The following is a 19,772-nucleotide window of genomic DNA, read 5'->3' as shown; positions in this document are numbered from 1 at the left end:
ATCAGGGCTCACATTTGATTCCCGGGTTTGCAGCTTTTGGAGCAGCACAGGCCGTGTGGTTTTACACACAGCCCCTGGGGTTATGTGATCAGATTACATGTCTTCCCTTCCATTAAAACATGAAGTTTCTAGATTTTTGTGGTTGCAAATATGAAGAACAAGAGTTCAAAAACCCAGACAGCATACAGAGAAATCCAGCTTTTTTCTTTAGACTCGGGGGAGGAGCTGACTTGTGGGTTTTGAGCTTTTAATAGTAATACTGGAATCTGGGCACGTGGCTGATGGGCTTGGCCCTCCCAAGTGGGAGTGCTTGGCTCTTAGCTGACTGCAAAGGGCAGGGCAGGCACTGACCACCCCAAAAAGGCACCGAACCCTTTCCTGGAAAATGGTCTTGACCTTTGTTGGCTTCTCCTTTTTTTTTGCTGCTGTTGAGAAGATCATTTTGCTTTGCAGTCTGAAGTGGTTTGAGATCGCTGTGTGAGGTGCAGCACTCAGCAGTGAGAACCACTCTCCCTTCTCTCACCTCCAGGCAGAGCTGATGGTAGGAGCTGGCACCACAGTCTCAACTGACAACAAATCCTCACACTCCGTGTCTGGAGTGCAGCCTGATGGGGAGCAGCAGCTTGACCAAAACAGGCTCTTCAACCTGGGAGAAAGAGAGATCACATCCAATTACTGAAGGACAAAGCTGGATAAATCTGACTCAGAATAGATTGGGGGTTTTCTGGGGCTTTGTTTTTTAAGAATGAGGAAAATGGGCTATTGGAGTAATTTATCAAGAATTGGGTTGGATCTTCTAGAGGTGGACAAACTTAAGCCTGGATGCCTTGCTAAAAAGAAAAAATCAGGAATCCAGAGTGGCAATCCCAGGCTTTCTTTCTGATCTTTTATTCACTCAACTGACTGCACGCTGGGTTTCAGGTTGTTTCATGCTGGGAGCATTTGACAAACCAGTTTGTTCTGAATCCAGCTTCCTTCTCCTGTAGCTGCTGCTCTCCTGACTACATGACAGAGCTGCAGATCCACCCATGCCCTGAACTGCTCCTCTGAAGGCTGCATCATCTTCACACCCTGAGCATCAGATAGCACTGATTCATACTCTGACTTGATGCTGAATGTCATTCTGCTCTTGTTTGTACTGAATCAACTGTTTTTCTTTGGATATCTATCTGCTTTGAACCCTGCTAGGAGGTGTAACAGAGAATGGGTATTGATAATTCAGTGCTAATAAAATAGGAAAGATAACTGCTCTTGAGCAGAGACAGAAGATGTTGAAACAATCATCTCCCCAGGGCAGGGACTATCATATCTTTCATAAGCAACTTTGGCCCAGAGGAGTGGTCCCTGTTCTGCCTCTGCCATCACAAACAATAGAGCTGGAGTCCTGGGCCCTCTCCTCCAACACTGAGATCAACAGGAGCTTTACTAACCCTGACAGGAGCCAGACTGGTCCTGCTGCTGCTTTCAGTTCTGCCACCACACCAGCAGTCACCCTGCACGAGTCCTGTGCCAGGGCTAACTCTGGCTCCCTGCAGCTCTGGGGCATCTGCTGTCCTGGGACCAGTCCTAGAGACCCCAGCCCAGGTTCCCCAGGAGCTGCCTTTCCTTAGGAGGTCCCTTCCTATGCTCTCCTGCAAAGAAGGGAGAATCTGCCACACCATAAGCAGTTTGGGGCGGCTGAATGCCTGTGTGTTAAGCTCTGCTGCTATTTATGGTGCTGTTTCCAAGATGGATAATCATAATATCATGTGAGAAGTGCATGACCACCCCAACAGCAAATGTGGGGTTTGATTTGTGGCTTTAATTGGTGACTGGCTGGTGCCAAATGCTGGCCCTTCAAATTATGGCATGCTCAGGCTGCCCGACTTGGATGTTTGGGGATGCATCAGAGCGTGCAAGAACAGGGATGGACTAATGTGCACCCTCTGGCCTCCTGGTCCCATCCCCCAGTACCCAATGTACCAGGTCTCTTCTGCTGCCTCACTTCTGGGAAGGCCCCTCAGCAGTCTCAGTCCAATTGTCTGGTTCCCGATCTGCTGAAAACACATTACCTGGAAAACAAACCAAAAAACATAAGGTGAAAGGCAAGGTGAGGCAGGGAGATGCCAGTCCCATAGCAACAGGAGATTTCAATCAATCACATGTAAATTGGGATGCAGTTTAAAGATGGAAATGCATTCAGTGCCCATCCTCAGCTGTGTGCCCAGCTAAGAGGAGAGAGTGGTGTGGAGCTGTGCCCTCTCTTTGGCCATTAGCCCTGGGTTACAGGGGGTCACTGGCCACACTCAGTCCTGAAAAATGTGGCTACATCAGGTTCTGCTTCTAGTCAGAGAGCAGAGCTCACTGGAGAGTCTGTGCTTGCAGTGAAAGAGGCAAGGTCCCAACAGTACTGCAGGCAGAATTGTCTTTCCCTGCATCCAGTGATCCCAGAGGAAGCTGGGGCTGCGCAGCAGGAGATCTGAGTGTTTGATTCCATTTTTGCTGAAGTCCTGCAGTGTTTGGCTGTTTCTGAATGTGGCATCCCCTTGGCTCCCCTTGTCAGGAGCTGCAGGTCGAGCTGTAAATCCCCCCAGCTTCCCTGCTGGGGAAGGTATCATAAAATATTGGTTATTCTCAGCACACTCCTGTCCTTCAGACATTTAGCAACTTGCTGTTCCTGCGGTCAACAGCAAAACAGAGACCCCTGCTTTGAGCAAATCCTTGCTGGTCCTTGCCTGGACACGTTCCTGTGCCCCCTGATTGAGAGGATGCTGCTTTAGCAGGGCTTTGGGCTGGATGAGCTCTGCAGGGTCCTGCACACTCTCAGCATTTGGGGATTCTGTGCAATTCTGTGATTCTCCAGCCTCTCCTGCCCCATCAGCAATGACTGTACCCTGCTCCTCACAGGTTCCCCGGGGCATTCACCACCCGCTTGCATTGACAGAAGCACTGGAGAGGCTTGTGCTGGCCTGCCAGCCACTGCACAGAAAGTATCTCCTGGATCACATCTCCTGCTCTAGCCCCTGGGCATTGCTACCTTCCAAAACACTTTCCACAGATCCACCCTCAACCATCACACAAATTGGCTAGAAATTCAGCCTCATCTTTTCCTAAGAGCCTAGCTTTGCTGGAAAACTTTGCTGGCATGCCAAGCAGCCAGGCCTGAGCCATCCTTGCAGTCAGGTACCCAAGTCTTTCTGGCTTCTGGGTTCTGATGCAGGCTTTTTTCTCCACTCCCTTTCTTTGTGTTACTGGTAAACAGCAACAGTATTTCCCTTGGGAATTTTGGAGCATAGCAGAAAAAGGAGATGAAGGGAGAGGAGAATGGGAGTATCACCACAAAATAGTCTTAGGAAAAACAGGTTAAAGCACCTGAAAATGAGACAAAACATGGCTTTGTTTCATCTCTCAGCCCTGCTAACTGCTGTGTAAGACTTGCCTTCTTTATTTGGAAATGCTACTGTAAAATGGGTCCCAGTGGTGTTTTGAAAGCTCGTGGCTTGGCTACAAGCAGGAGTATCAACAGAGATTGCTGGGATTCCCAGATGGATGGAAAAATGTGTTTATTTCTGCCAAGGCATTTTCTCCTGCTCTCTGTATTAATCTTGCAGGAAGTGGCAGCGAGGCTGGAGGAGAGCACGTTCAGCGGGGGCCTGGCAAACCCGCAGCCTGGTGCTTCATCCTGCTGCAGCCCTGCTCCTCTGCTGCACAGCTTTTCACCTGCAAATTCTCTGATGCTGCTGCCAAAGGGGAAACACAAAATTCACAGCCAAGAGGATGAGTTGCAGTGGCAGATAAATTGTTTTAAATGTGACCATCAGGGAGCAAGAGCTTGTTCAAGTCCTTTTTAGTAGCCACTTCAGCTGCTACCAGCACTTACCAGCTGCAGTTTTAGCAGCTGGTTCTACCTGGCTGGGCAGGACAATCTCCTGCACATCTGCTGTCACTTGAAGCTCCTTTGGAAACATCTCCCCACAGTTCCTTTGGAGATTCAGCACACAGCTTGAAGGAAGAGAGAGTCTGTGAGTCAGTGATGGGGTAGGCACCAAACAGCAGCCCTTGGTGCAGCTGCCCTCTGTGCTCCAGGCATCCTGCAGGAGTGTGGAGACACAGAGCCTGCCCAAAAGGCTCCAATCTAATCCTTAGATGCAATCATGACTAATAAATGATAAAGTGATGAAGGAAAGACATTCAAAAGATGACAAAAGACCAAATGAGACAGCAATAACCCTGCTGACATGCTCAGCTCTGATGCAAGCTCCTTTTGACAATTCAATTACAATGTGATGCTAATTACTGAGTTGATGGTATTGAGCACCGAGGCAGAAGGGCACTACAAGAAAGGATATTGATAGGGGAAGGTGGCAGCAAGAGTGCTTCTCACCCAGAGAGATGCCAAACTGAATCAAGGGAGCACTGAAAAGGAGCCAAGATCTGGGAAGGAGTGCAGCGGGGAGCAGTAACGTTGGATGACAGCTCAGAAAGGGAACGGTAATGAATGTGATAGTTGTCTGAAACAGAGGATGATCTTGCACAGGCAGAAGGCAATTAACCAGGAGAGAGTTTCAGATCCGGGCTGGTGTAGATGCCTCTGCTGTCAGCCCTTTAAAACCTGCAGCTGGGCATTTGCGCTTCTCTTAAATCTGGTGCTCCCTACCGAGTGCTGTGACCACACTGGTCAGAGACCAAAGCCGTCTCTCTGACATGCCAGAAGAGAGACAACAGGATTGTTCTTAAGCCAATGAAAGCCACTGAAGGGTTAAAGTCACTCCACTGTGCCTCAGATCCCATTGCTCACTGCAACATGCGTGATGGTGCCTTCCCTGAAAACAGGGTCACCAACACGCTCTCTTTCACTAATTCCATATTCAAAACATGGCTTCTCAATCAAAGAGATGCTGTTATCCACAAAGCAGCTTAAACTGTCCCTTAGATTTAAATACAGACTGTTGCATAAAACATCTTTTTATCAGTTTCACTTAGAGCTGACAAGTGCCCCCCTGTGCCATCCTTTTAAGGACGCCGTGCGCTTCACACAGCCCCTGAGTGCACTCCTCTGGGAAGCAAATACCCTTCAGGGCACCTTTTGTCATTGGCTTCCTCCACTTGCTGAAGAAGGACTGTGCTGAGGAGCCTGGGCTCCCATTGCATCACATCACATTTTGGGAGCAGCACTCTGTGTGCAGTTCCCCAGATGTGGGTATTGATCCTCAGCTGCTGTGCGAGGCATGAGAAGGGATACTTGCTTCTCCTCCAGACCAGCAAGGGATCCGTGTTTGTTCCGTGTCTGGTATGAGCAAGCAGAAATTTAGACCACTGTGGTATGAACAGACCTAGCTCCCCAGGGCTGCTCTCAGCACCAGCAAGCCTGACATGGGGACCAACTGCTACAGCTCCCATTGCCCATTCTTGGCAAAGAAGCACCAAATCCCCCCTACTCTGCGCTCCAGTCGCTGGGGCTCTGCCAGTGCTCTGACACCAGACATCAGGTGACCTGCTCTTTCACAGAGCAACAGGAATAAAGGTTTGAGGTAGGTTGGGGAATCATTTGGGAATCATTTGAGTGTAGTACTCTGACACTTCAAGAGGGATCAAAGGGAGAAATAAGACGAATTTAATCCAGTTTCACAGGGAGAACAGCAGTGTTACCTCATGGTTAGTGCACTGGCCTGGCATTAGGGAAACTTTGGTTTATTTTGGCTTCTGCAGATGGGCTCAGCGGATGACAATTGGCCAAAAGGTTGGTCCTCTCTGGTTTAGTTTCTCCATCTGCTAAATGAAGAGAACAAGACAAATGAATTGATGAAGAGTGCTGCATAAGAGAGAGATTATGTGGTTAATTAACAGTGGCAGGAGTTCAAGGTACAGAGTTTCATGACATTTTCTCTCAGGCCAAAGCACTCTCCTTCCTGTATGCTGGAAGACTGGGTCAGGAGCAAGCTCAAAACCTCAGATTGCCAGCAGCTGGGTACTGGAGCTGGCTTCCCATGCAGATCACCCGGCCTGGCTTTGTGAGCAGCTTGATTACAGCATCACAGGCACTGCCAGCAATGGAGGACTGGACAGAAAAGGCATTGACTACTCAGGCTGTTAAAAACTGCTCACTACTGGCTCTGCAAACTTGTATGGCATCTGGACATTGAATTGGACTTCTCAGCAGCTGCTGCATGTAAAGGTTGGAGTTGGAAGGGTAGGAACTCAAACAAAAGGAGGCTTTTTCGAGAAGACATGAACTTCTTCCCCCTCAAACCAAACAGAAACCCCACAAATCAAATTAGTTTTTAAAATCCATCAGAAATGGTCTGGAAAATCTGTATTCCATGCTGTTTAGTTAAATAGCTCCCATCTTGTCATTAGCAGCTAGAACTTGGTTTATCTGAAGAACTGTGCATCTGCAGAACAATTGCTTTTGTATTAATGCCCACAGACTCACTGCCAGGACACAGTGCTCGCCATCAGTTTTTGGCCATCTGTGTCCCCTTTGACACTTTGGGTTTGTTTTTCCTTCCTTTCCTGAGCTTCAGGCTGACATTTGCTCTCTAGGATTAGGAGGTTGCCATCTTCATCACTCTGGGAGAAGGGTTTTCAATGCAGAGCCTCCAAGCCCAGCTGCCAAAGCATTAAAATTGCTTGTGAAAGGATGCTGGGCACTTTTAAGTCTCACCGCAGTTGATGTGAGGATGCCTTACATCTCTGATGGACGAGGCCATATGAAACCATCACTGCCTTCCTTGTACTCCACTCTTCCCTGTGAGGAGCCCTGAGTGAAGTGTCTCCCACCTCAGGAATGAGACTAACACTAACCTAGGTGTCACATTTGGGACTGAAGCAGGATTGGAGTGTGAACAGACTCTGGGAAGGGAAGTTGAGTGGAAGAGAGAGGAAAGTCTAAGGTCTGGGAGAAGGATGATGTTCAAGGGCTGGTCTGTGGAGCTGGAGCCAAGCAGGTTTCAGGTGACTTCTCCAGAGCCCTATGGCTGTTTTAGGTATCAGATATCTGGCTCTTGTCTCTTGAAGCAGATTCACATGAGGACAATTCCAGTGATTCCCTCCTTTGTGTACAACTTGCTGTGGTCCTGCTGCCTCATGGCAGTGTATTTGCCAGGCAGAAACCAAACAGCCAAGAACAGCATGAGACTCAGCTGTGAAGCCCACTTACCACGTGCTGCCAGGGACTCCTTGAAGCTATCCTGCTACCAGGCCAGCCACTGATGCAAATGAAATGTGTTTGCAGCTCAGGTCCAGCAAGCAGTGTCACAGCTTATTTTGCAGAGGGGCTGAGCCATGTCAGGGCCAAACCTTTGAGAAACCATTTTTCTATTATTTTTGTCCTTTAAGAAGAGTCTCTGTTGCATCTACCTCTGCTTTCCAGCATAGCCAACGACACTCACCGTCCCCCTCTTTGAATCAGCACCCCTGTTGTCATTGCAGAGGTGCAGAGTCAATGCAGCAGGAGCATAAACCAGACAGACTGGGGTTAGCACCGGCTACAGTGGCTAAGTGGACTGACGGATGCTTCTAATAACTGCAAGTGCTATTCCTGGTGCTGATGATTTAACAGTTATCATAAGACACAGAGGGAATTAAAATGAATCTAGGGAGAGTACTTACTTCTCATCTGTGGCCGCCTGCTGCCTGCTGGCTTGGCTCTGCAGGGACATATCACTGCTTTTCAGCAAAGAATCAAAATCCACAATCACTTGATTAACAGCTGAAATATTGCAGCCTTCCTCCTGCACATGGTCATCCCAGGTCACTGAAAAACATGGCAAGGTTTTATGGTTTCATTTGTGTTTGAGACTAGAATAAAAGCTCCTCATCTCAGAAGCAAATGATGCAAAACTCAGGCTGAGCTAAGTTATGTCATTAGTTACTTGGCTGAAATGTCTTTTTTTAGCTGCTCTATTTGACTACATGTGCATTTTCCAAACAAACAGTGGCTTGCAGTGTTTCTATTTAGTTCCAGAGATATTTTAAGGCCAAACATGAAAGGTGGAATAGCCCCTCTCCAGGTCTGGGTGAAAAGTACGGGGACACAATCCCCTTCATGCAAGCATGAACTGTCCAAGAACCAGTCCCCAGCCACAGTTCTGGATGAAACTTGCTGCTTTCAGTGTTAGAAATTGTGGTCTCTGTAAAGAGGCAGCAGGAATCCTTGCACTGAAAGGTTTCAGAAAGCAGGGACTCCGGGTCTTAGGAATCTATGACATTTTAACAGTTTTTTTCCCACCAGTTTTGAACAGCATGAGTTCAGTAAATCCATTTCTGTTCATGCCCTGAGCACTCAGAAGTATCCGTAAGGCTCTTGCCAGGCAGCTAACAGCACAGGTCTTTCAGCATGCATGGTACTACAGTAAAGACAAGCCAAAAAATGAGGCAGGGGCCACAGAATCAAGAAATCAGGCAATTGCCAGACAAATGTGAATTGAGAGACTAACTGCAGGAGCAAAACTAGCACACGTTTGAAGGCAGAAATAGTGCATGTTATGGGACAAGTGCAGCCAGAATCTCTCCTATTAACAGCTGCTAAGTGTGCAGAATGCTGGCTTGTACGTCATCACGCTGCAGTGGCACATAAACTCCTCAGCTCATGCCCATCAGTGAGGCCACAGCTGCCTGAGCTCACAGGGACCCCATTCGCAAGCACCCACGAGGCTGTGGAGACTGAGCCATCGCTCTCGGGGCAGAGCCCATCGGTCAGGGTGGCTTGGCTGGCAGATGGCACCACATGACCAGCTCAACACTACAGCTTTCAGGTGTGTGCTTGTGGCCTACAGAGAGGACTATTTGAGGGCAGACAAGTCAAGACTTGGCTACAAATGATTTTTCCTTTAGATTTACCAGTACTGGCTACAGGCACTAAAGCTACAAGTTCCTGGAGCAAGGCAGGCAACAAAAGCTCATTAAAATAAAGTGGGTTAAAAGGTCACCTATTTGCTTCACAGATGACTGAAAGGGGCAGGGAGAACCCAGCTTCCAGGCATTTACTATTGTATTTGTTCATTGCTCTCCAGTAATTTGAATTTTTGCATTCATTAAATCAGCATTATTAATTCTCAACGTTACCACTTGCCTCATTTCCTCTGTCATACAAGATCTTAATTTATTCCATTCAAATCCTGAGAGACAGCTTCCTATGTCCCTATTCTAACCCTCTTTAACATTTAACTCTTCTACTGGTACACTCCAAACCCTCCAAGGACCAGGGGTCACAAGATTAGCTGCCCTGTGGATCCCCAGCCCTTACACCTCTGGATGGGTGAGGAACAGCCTATTCCCCTGGGCTCCAGCCTGTGCCTTCCTTTGCTTCCTGGGTTAGCTTCTCCACCTGCAGCTCCCTGTGCCCTTTCCCCGTGACACAGCCATGAAGTTGATCTCTCAGGTATAATAAAAGGGAGTGAAGTTTTGCACCACCCGAGGACACAACCCCATCCCTGGGATATTTTGCCATTGTCTGTTTGAAAGAGAAGGGAAATTATGTTTGAAACATTAAAAGCATCTTAAAAATGAAGTCACATTGTTGCTGCTGGTGCTTCCATGACAACCTGCATTCGTTTCTCAGAGCTGTTTCATAATAATTAAAACACCGCTTCCATCCACATGGCCCCTGTTCGGAGTGTGCGGCACAGCCCTCACTGGGACTTCCCTGGGTTGGATGAAACATTTATACCAAAGAATTGGAAGGAAGAACTTTTCTGGTGTGTCCTGGCCCCTGGGACACACAGGGACACACAGACATCCCATCATCCTTTTGCTAGCCCTGGTAGTGGGAGCACGTTTGCTGACAGCTGAGCAGAACCCGTGGTGACACCCCCCACGCAATGACAGGGCAGCCAGAGAAGCTCCAGTCCTGCTGGTCACACTGGGACAGCACAAGGCAGGGCTTGTTACAGCAACAAATCCAGGACTCTCTTCACGCACTAGCAAAGGCACCCTGCCCTGCCTTGCCACGCTGTGCTGACGTGTAACTGAAAGAGGGTATTTTGGGAACTGCATCAGCAAAATCCTTAGGCACAGAGTGACTCGAGTATCTCGCATTGCCTGCCTGCTGCAGGCTCTGGGGCAGTGCTCAGCTGAACGTGGGAGGGTGTGGGGGAGCAGCAGATGAGCGGAGCTGCAGATGTGCTGCCCGTGGGCTGCCGCCCTGCCAGGCCCCACACGCCAAGCAGCAGCCTCTCAGCTGGCAGAGCCTGCACAGGCATTGCCAAGGAAAATTCAAGTGCTGCAAGCTGTGGCTAGGAAAGATTTGGTAGGTGCTACTACACAGTCTTAACTGCAGCAAGAAGCCAAGGGGGTTTCCTGCTTCAGCAACTCCAGTCTTTCAAGGGATACAGAAAGCTGAGTGGTTGGACCCAATACAGCTATCAAATACCCCACGGCACCTTCACAGGAGGAGGAGGGTGAGCCCCCAGGGCTCTGGCTGAACTCCAATTTAGATAATTACGTTCTGCCAACCTTCGTTCTTTCTCCACTTTCAATTGGATACGAGATCTGGAGGCTTTTTTCTGCCAAGATGTATTTCTGTCCCTTTTTCCTGCTGACCAGACTCTCAAATTTCAGAAGACCAACCAAACCCAAGGAAAGCCTTACCAACCCTTCCTGTGAAGCCTGGCCTGAGCCCCCCAGCGCCGGTCCAGGAAGAGATCAGTCAGCTTCCTAGGCTCTAAAACACACTTCACAAAGACACTCATGTATGAAGTCCTCCTCTGTCCCTTGCTGTCCACACTCTTCCATAAGCAAGAGGCTCTGCCACAGACAGCTTACAAACACAGCTAAAATACTGACATCCTTCACCAGACGCTGCACAGAACCACAAGTGTTGGGCACTTCCTAAAGAGCCTGGTGTAGCAGATGTGCAAGCCAAGAACTCTGCTCTCCCTTGTTGACCTTTCTTCTGCTGAGGGAAATGTGCAAATGGGGGATATTAAGTGATCAACAAGAAGCATAAATTAGGGTAGTGAAAGGGAGAGACCTTTCACTGGAGCTGTGCCTTGCTACCATTTAAATAGGCTTGAGAGGCTTAATTGTAGGCTCTGGCAGAGTACAGGCAGGCTGCTTCACTCTGCACTCGTGTAGTCACAGCTACCAGCGGGAATGGCCCCAGCTCCTGGAGCCACTCGGTCATTCACTGCCTAGCAGTGCTGCTGCCACTGAAACATTCCCATGTCCTTGTGAATTACAGTGAAAAGAGGGCTGATAATTCTCAATTGGCTGAATATACAAAACCCTTGAAGTCCCAGACAAGTGTGTGTTTGTTTTCTCGCTGCTGTGGCTCCTGTTGTCAGGATCTGTCAGGAGCCTTCTCGCTGTACTTCACCATGATGGCAGCACGTGCAGTTTGGATGCTGCTCAATCCCCTTTCATCAGGTAATCTGAAACTGCAAAGCAACAGGCCAAAATCCCAGGAGACAGAAGCTGTTCCTCTGAGCCTGCCTATGAACACTGAAGAGGTAATGAAGAGATCCCCAAGTTGGAACAATTGCATGGACAGCCCATGAAGTGCAAGAGCTTTCCCATATCAAAGGGTCAGAATTATTTCAGTTCTCTCCCACCTGGTGATCTCTCACAGTTCTTCATCAGACTGACAGGGCTTCTCCTGGTGCTACGTGTCACAGCAGACCTCTCAGAAGTCCTCTTCCTCACAGGAACAATGCTTTCAAAGCAGACACTTCCAAAGTCCTTGTCAGTTCTGAAAGATAACACAGCAGCTTTTATTTCTTCATGTCAGCAACCACCCTTTCCGACTCTGCTTTTACATACAGACTGCCTTGTTTACTGTAGAGAAGGTTCTGACATTGTGTCCTTTGCTCACTTGAGGTGTGGCTGCACCGAAGAGCATTTGGCTGCTCCCCTCCTCTTTGTTTCTGACTGTTCACCTCTGGTAGAGACTCACCTCTTGATATTCCCTCTCTTACTATGCTTCCTTTTGCAAAACATACTGTTTTCATCCCTCTGATGAAGCAATAAGCCAAGGAATGCCTACAGGGACTCGCAACATTATTAATGCCTAAAACCCAGCAGCTACGTGCAATGCTTTACTCAAAGAGGGTTTTGTTTTGTTCAAAGTTAAACATCCGTTCTAACAACTACAGAACTTGGCAGCCTGGTGACAACGCCCTTCCTACAAGGCTCTCGAGGGTTTTTCTCCTGGTTTTACGTTATCATCCTCATTTTAAATAGCAAAATAAAGCTCAAAGCACAGACAGGTTAAATGCTTTGCCCCAAACCACAAAACACTGAAGTCTCTTCCCACCCTCAGTACTACAAACCATCATTTCAGCAAAATCAAAATGTTAAGCCAGATTCTTGATGTCCTTTCCAATTAACTTTCAATAAAGGAAAACAGTCAAAGCACAGGATTCAGTATTGAAACACTGTCACAGGCTCTGGCTAGCCAGCAGTTAACTTGCCCCGACGAGATTGGATCAGAAAGGCTCAGCAGCACGCCTCAGACCTAGAATTCATAGAGGAGTTCATTCTTCAGCTGGAGCAATGGGATGCCCACCTCTTTTTGGGAAAATTCCTGCTGGGGCCATTCAATTCAATTGTTGCTGAAGATCCTATATGGGCAACTGCACACAAAGGTTTTGGGATGACACCCTTCACCCCAGCCCACAGGCTGAGGTTTTGCAGCACAGATTAGACCCCTCTGATTGCATGTCATTTCAGCACAGCAGCCTCTCCTTTCCTTTGCATATTTTCCATCTGTTAATTGAGCTTTCAAGGAACTCTGCCATACAGCCCAAGGGGCTGCAAAACGCTACAAACCACCCTCAGCCTCATTTTCAGGTGGGGATACAGAAGGAGGTGCCCATGCCTCGATTCTAAGCAGCACGGTAACAGATGCAATTGCTCCCACTTAATTGAAAAGGTGACCTTTTGGGTTGCAGCTGTCCTTTGGCACAACAGCCCTTCCTCCAAGCTCATTGTTTAGGATGATCAGGCAGGGTGTAGTGGAGAGCACCAGTGCACATCATAAAGAGAAGGTAATTGTGCTTTCACCTGCTATTACGGAGACAGGTTTTCTACTCAGGCTTGCAGATGACCTTCTCCAATCAAACATTAACTCTGCAGCAAACAATCATTAGGGAGCATTTTCAGGTTTTAATAATTAACGCTTTTATTAATCCACTGACTCCACTTCAAGCAACAGGTCTCCCCAAAATTAATTCTGTTGTCATTTAGAGGAGAAAGAAATGAATACCATTTCAAGGCAGAGAAAGAAGGTATTTAGATGCCACTGCACTTTCTACAGGTGCTGGATCTGCTCCTAGAATTGTAATTATGGAACGTATTAACTGGACTGCCAAACATAAGGCTAAATAACATTCAAAGCCTGGGCTTTCAGAAATAGTATTACTGGCAGCCAGGCAAGCCAAAACCCAGTCAGGAAAGACCACAAACTTCCAACAGGCTGAAACTCCATCAGCTGCAAGAAGCAAGGGAGATGAAGAAAGAGGTCGAGCTAGGCAAATTAACTTCTTTAGAATAAAGGACTTGCTTCTCTAAAGAGCCAAGTGATGAGTGAAGGAAGAGGTACATCTTCAGAGCTGTAATGCATAGAAAGCCCAGTTGGGAGGTAATAACTTCTACCTGAATCCCTAAAAGAGCTAACACAGAATAGCTGTCACTAGAATAAGTAAAGCTGCTGTTTCACAAGCTCATTAGAAAGTCAACAAGATCAAATACATGAGCTGGGAAGAACTAAATGGTATTTCTTACCCTTACCTTTTTTGCTTCCTTGGATCACCATCTATTTAAGAGCAGGACGGGGATCCCAGGATGGGCATCCCATTAATATTTACAAATACTTAAAAGGTGGGTGTCAGGAGGTTAGGGCAGCACTTTTTTCTGTTGTATCCAGTGACAGGACAAGGGGTGATGAGACGAAGCTGGAACACAAAAGGTTCCATTTAAACATAAGGAAAAACTATTTTACTGTGAGGGTGAGGGAGCCTTGGCCCAGGCTGCCCAGGAACGTGTGGAGTCTCCTTCTCAGGAGGTTTCCAAACCTGCCTGGACGTGTTCCTGTGTTACCTGATCTAGGTGGACCTGCTTTGGCAGGGAGGTTGGACTAGATGATCTCAAAAGTTCCCTTCCAACCCCTACCATTCTATGATTCCATGACAGCACATAGCTAGCACAACTGAAATACAGAGAAAATGCAAAGCAAGCTCAACTAAGGGCAGAAGTGAGTAAGTGTTGATTAATGTAACTACTATTAAACGTGCAGTGCTGAAAAAATAAAGAGCAAGTGCTGAGAAAACTCTCCTGTTTAATCCTTCTCCCTCCTGCATCACCCCATTGTCTCTCCAGATCAGCTTCTATAAGGCAAGAAGCTGCCTTACCATTTTTCAGTTAAAATCTCCCTTTTCTCAGCAAGGCACAGTGACAGGACTGAGTGCAGAACCTAGTCTTTCTCAGGGCTTTGCAGAGCTCTGCTGGAACCACCAGATAATGCTCCCTTGAGTGGTTTGGTACATGTGGGATAATTGAACAGGCTCCCTCTGCAGTGAATAACTCATGCCTTTGTGCCTGAATACTTGAGGAACATTTTGACTTTCTAAGTATTGCTGCCATTTAGAAACACAGCATGAGAATCAGACTGTTAATGCATTACTTCGTGCCATAATATGTAGTAAAACTCATGGTTTCAATTCCTCCTGCTTGTCCCCTGTCAATGCCTAAGTAGGGGTCCTGCTGTTCTCCATCATGTTCATGTGTTTCTCTCCTTCCTTTAGCTACAGTAAATCAGAGGCAAATTAAAAAGACAGAGACCAGAAGATACCAGACTCTTATGTTAAAAATATGCATGTATTTAAGTTTCTCTTTTGTTGTTACTGAAGTTTTGCTGCTGTGGGCAAGATAAGACGTAAGAGGAAGACAAATATTTTATGAAGTATCTGCCAGAGAAATTCCTACCTGTAAACTATTACATGGACCCTCTGCATTCCTGTGTGTCTGAGCCCAGTGAAGTTCCCCTCAGAAATACTGAACATTTTAATAATACTCTAAACTTTTAAAGCAGCAATAAACACGGAACAAGCTTTAAAATCTTTGCCCGAGAAGCCGAGAAACAAAAATGCCATTTTACAGATGGGTAAGCAGGTAGAGAGGAGTTAAATGATTTCCTCCAGGATATATGCTCATCATGAGCATAATGGTATTCAATTTACAATGATCCTGTATCTTGGCATCCTATTTCTTCTATCCTGTATTCTGTTTCTTGGCATCATTCAAAACTGGCTGAGGCCCTCTACAACCCAATGTACAACAAAGTTTTTGTTAGCAAATCAGAGCAGACTAGGTGCTGAAGCGGGCAGACAGGCACTCAGCCATTTACTTACATTACTTATATATGAAACCAAGTAAAGGAGAGTAGCAAATTAGAGTACTGGGCTTTATCAGTCTGTACCTGCAAGCCACAGTTACTGTCACTCTTATGTTAAAAAGATGATCTGTATAGAACTTTTTTTTAATGCAGTGACAAAAAAATAGGTGAATGGTAAAAATTCAAACAGGCGCCTGGAAAAAATGTGTCCTATGAAACATTAAAGGGGTCATTTTTACCTGGCAAGCCACCTGTCCACTGACGGAAAGGGCCTTAAGGTCTCACTTTGCTGCAAGTGGGTTTGCAAAGCTGTGCTAATGATATGTAAAAATGCCTTTAGGAAGGAGCATGTCCCTTTTTATACTCTGCACTCACGTTGATATACGGACTCCTTGGAGCAGTGAACGTGAATCTTTAGGTGCAGCAGCAGTTTAAGCCTGAATTGCAAGGTCTTGAATAGGTTGCCAGCTCTGCCAAGGGCTTGAACCTGCCAAAATTCACACAGCAAGATGAGTTTTGCAGAGTTCAGCTTCCATCTGGGCAGCAGAATACGCACTGAGCTCCTCTGCAAACCTGGCCCCAGCAGAGCAGTCTTTTGAGGCAGTGGAGAAGGGGAAGCAAACCCTGCGTACTTGTATCTTGCTAGCCAAGTTGTAGAACTGGAATGCTGCAGTGCCTCTTGCTTGACTGATTTCTCCATTTTCTGCAAGTCCACTCAAGCTCTGAACACTTGAGGGCAAAAAGGCCCCTTGTTGCGTGCACACATTTAACACAAGGCACAAATGCTCCAAATTTGGTCCAGACTTGTTAGCACTTATAGACCACTAACACAGGTAACAAAAACAAAGTTAAAAATAACCAAATGGAAGGGGGAGGGGGAAAAAAAAAGGGAAAGCAAATTCATTCCATAATCCTCATCTTCTTAAAAAAATAACCCCCCACCCACTGGCCTTAGTCCTGCTGTACAGCTGTGTGGCACGCTCTGCACAGCAGACAATGAGACACAGCACAGAGTTCAAAGGAGCCAGTGTGGAGAATTGCATTTAAATGAGGAAGCCAAAGGAATGAGCTAATGAAGGTCAACTCCACAACATCAGGGAGTTAATAGGACATCTTATGGCACGGGTGTGGCTTGTCCCTGCGCCCTGTTAAAATTCAGTATCAAGTGTTGACTCGTTTAAGGTTGAAAAGGGTATTTCTACACATATTCCCAGGTTAGTGATCTTTGAGGCTGGGCATCTTTTACTATAAACTGAAATTCAATGAGAGCAATTATTCTTGACAGAAATCTAAACCAGCTCCCACACACAAGTCACCCCTTTGCAAACAGTGGAGAGCTTCATCAACTCGGTTTTATCCCTAAAAATTAATACACTGCATCCTAAACTAGACACTGGTCCAGGATTAAATGTTTTTCACCTGCATTTCTAAAGTGACAATTCTACCCATTTGGATAGCACAGACACAAGGGCTTTTAGAATATCAGGAATAGCCATGGAGCTTTGAAAGGCATTTAAACTGTAATATTAGTGTTCCCAAGAGCAAATAGCTACTGGCAAGCTACAGCTGAAGCAGACAGCCAGCCAGTAAAGGCTGTTCAGCAACTGTCATCCCTGTGGACAGAAGACAGGAGAAATACTAAAAGGAAAGTTTCCTGCATTTGCACCAAACTTCACCCAAGGATATACATATTGCTTCAATTTCTGCAACAGAAAAGACTTCTGGATATGGAGAATAAAGCCAAGCTTTCTTTCTTCCCTTTATTTGAATCTTGATGTAGTTGATGGAGAGAATGTTTGCAGATTGATTATACTTTTATTATCACACAAATCCATGTCAGTCTGGGCTCTCTGGGCTTCCAAAGATGCATTTCCTATTCTGTCACAGAATGGAAAGACTGTGAAATAAAATTCAGATGTCTGTTTAAAAACAAGGGGACTTTTTTTTCCAGTATGTTGGCAACTTAACATGCTCATGCTCTGCTCTCTAGGCAGAGCCAGGCTCACTCCAGGCATCCTGGGCCCTCTCGTGGCTGGTTTGGAGAGGACACAAAGTACTTTTCCTTTCAGCAAGTTCTCACTTTCAGAAAAATCCAAGACATGTTTCTCTTCAGGGCCTCCAGATTTCAAATATTTTAATTGAAAACTGCTATGAATGACAAACATCCAGTCTCAGAGTCAAATTTACTTTGGATTTTTGTTTCAAGAGAATCAACAATGGAAGACTACTTCCCCCCACAACAGTTCAATACTTTACAGTTTAGTCTCTAAGGTCGGCATATGAGTTGGTTTCTTTGTAGATGCAGGGCTTTGCTGCCCTCTAAAGAGCCCCAGGGGCTTTGCAAACAGAGATGGCTTCCCCTGGGTTACGGATACACATCCTATTATCATTGCTTTGGTTTGCTTTTTGATACATGGGACTAAAGGCAAATGAAACATAAATCTTCTCGTGATAAAAACTGGTTGCAATTATTCCATATGGCAGTTAAATCACAGAGGGCTAAGGAAAAAACAACCCTATTTAAAAAAAAAGGATTACAGATAAACAGATGGCTTTAAGTGATAATACTCAAAGAAGCTAGAAGAAGGAGACTGCCTAAATGATCATTAAGAGACCAAATTGTTTAGTCAAGGTTAATGAAAGTAAGGATATAGTGGGAAATGCATGACAAAAGGGATCGGATTAAGTGAGCAATTATGGAGATAAAGACTGTAAAATGCTGGTTATTTCAATCTTGTAGGAATCCCTTGGTTTTAGCACCCTCTTAAATTGTCTCTAAAATGCTTGTCATGCATTTTGCATAAGGAATGTTTCAATCAGACTTTGAATGTAATGGTTTGAAAGTAAAAGATAAGAAAATTCACCTGAAGCTGACACGGGGTCTATGATCAGGGTACTGCATTACAGCTGTGTGTTAGGACAAGGAAATTGTTAAGCTAATTGTTTGGGGTACAGTAAGAAAAAGCTGCATTTCCTCACAAAAAAATGTACTACTGGAACATTTCCAGAGGCATAAAGACAGCAGGCTACACTTCCACCGACTCCTACTGTTATTTGATTATAACCAAACCGTTATTTTTCATACCAGCTAAATTTTGATGGGAAATAAGTTCTTGTTAATAATGTAAGACATATAAAGATTTTCATTGTAAGAAGTAAAACCCAGCACTTTCTGAACCTGACAACATGCTCTAGAACAGCATAATCACCACCCAGAGACATTATAGGTAAATGAGCCACTTACATTCGAACTTGACTGAAATAAGCTCTTGCCCTTTCTTTCTGTCCATTCTCCTTCATTAGAAGTGCTTTAGTCAAATGGTTGTGTATTATTTTAGTGCATCATAGTAGCTGATTCAATTAAGATACTGTGGCATCTCAGATTTCATTTTTATAATCTATTATGTATTAACTTGCTGAAGGTCTATTTCTGACCTTGACTTCCAAATTGCAATACAAGAAAAGGAAGTGTCCAGTAGTAAAGAAACACATTCCCCACTGCACACCGGCTCCCATGGCAGCATTTAACCACCATTGAGCTTATGACTAAAGCTTCTAAGTTTAAAAAAAACGCAAAACCCCCAAAAAAACCCCAACCCAGCAACTTACTGCTGTAGATGATCAAGTTGCTGCACTACAGTGGTGCTCAGTGCCTGCAGTACACAAGGTCAAATGCAGACTTTGGGTTAGGCTCCCTTCTCACTCTCAGATGTTAGCCCCTTGGGAACAGTCCTACTCTCAGTAGCAGGCACTGTAGGTACAGGGTTACACTTTTTAACAGTGTTTTCTATCAAATGCTATTGGAAGGAGTCTGATTTTTATTTTGAAGTGCAAAAAGAAAAAAAAAAAAAGAATCCATCTGTTGCACAGAACGTCACCAATAACATCACCTTTGAAGCTGCCAGCTCCTGGGCACGGTAATGGCAGGAGCAGCAAATGCTGAAAGCCACGTGCCTTTTGGTCCTGGAGCTGGTTACTCTGCTGTGCAATTCCAGCGTGCTTAAGGCAATTTTGGGGTACACAAAAAACTTCCTAATCTGATTTCCCAACTAAGAAAGCAAGCCCACAGGTTTCTGGTAAACACTTCAGAAGAAATAGTCACTTTAAGGTGAATGGAAGCTCATCTGCTTTCCTGCACTGAAGCTGGCATCTCCAGCTTCTTTTCCAGCTCTCCAGAGAAACACTTCAGTCAAAGCAATTTTTTACTTTCTGGAAGTTACTTGATGAAGCAAGACTGAGTTTAATACACACATTTAAGCCCTCCCTTCCTCATCACGATGAAATATGCTGAAAGGGGACCTACATCATCTCAGCAGTTACAGAACAGATTCTAGGGATAGAGGAGCTTTTTGTTAAATATTAAAAATAAAATTGCATACTGCTTTCCACTCAAAATTTGAGTGAGGGTAAACCCTGAGGTGGTCAAAAGCATTACACAGAACTCTTGTATTTCCATTACCTT

Source organism: Colius striatus, chromosome 24, assembly GCF_028858725.1.
Source record: "Colius striatus isolate bColStr4 chromosome 24, bColStr4.1.hap1, whole genome shotgun sequence".
Taxonomy (NCBI): domain Eukaryota; kingdom Metazoa; phylum Chordata; class Aves; order Coliiformes; family Coliidae; genus Colius; species Colius striatus.
This window is presented reverse-complemented; position numbering follows the sequence as displayed.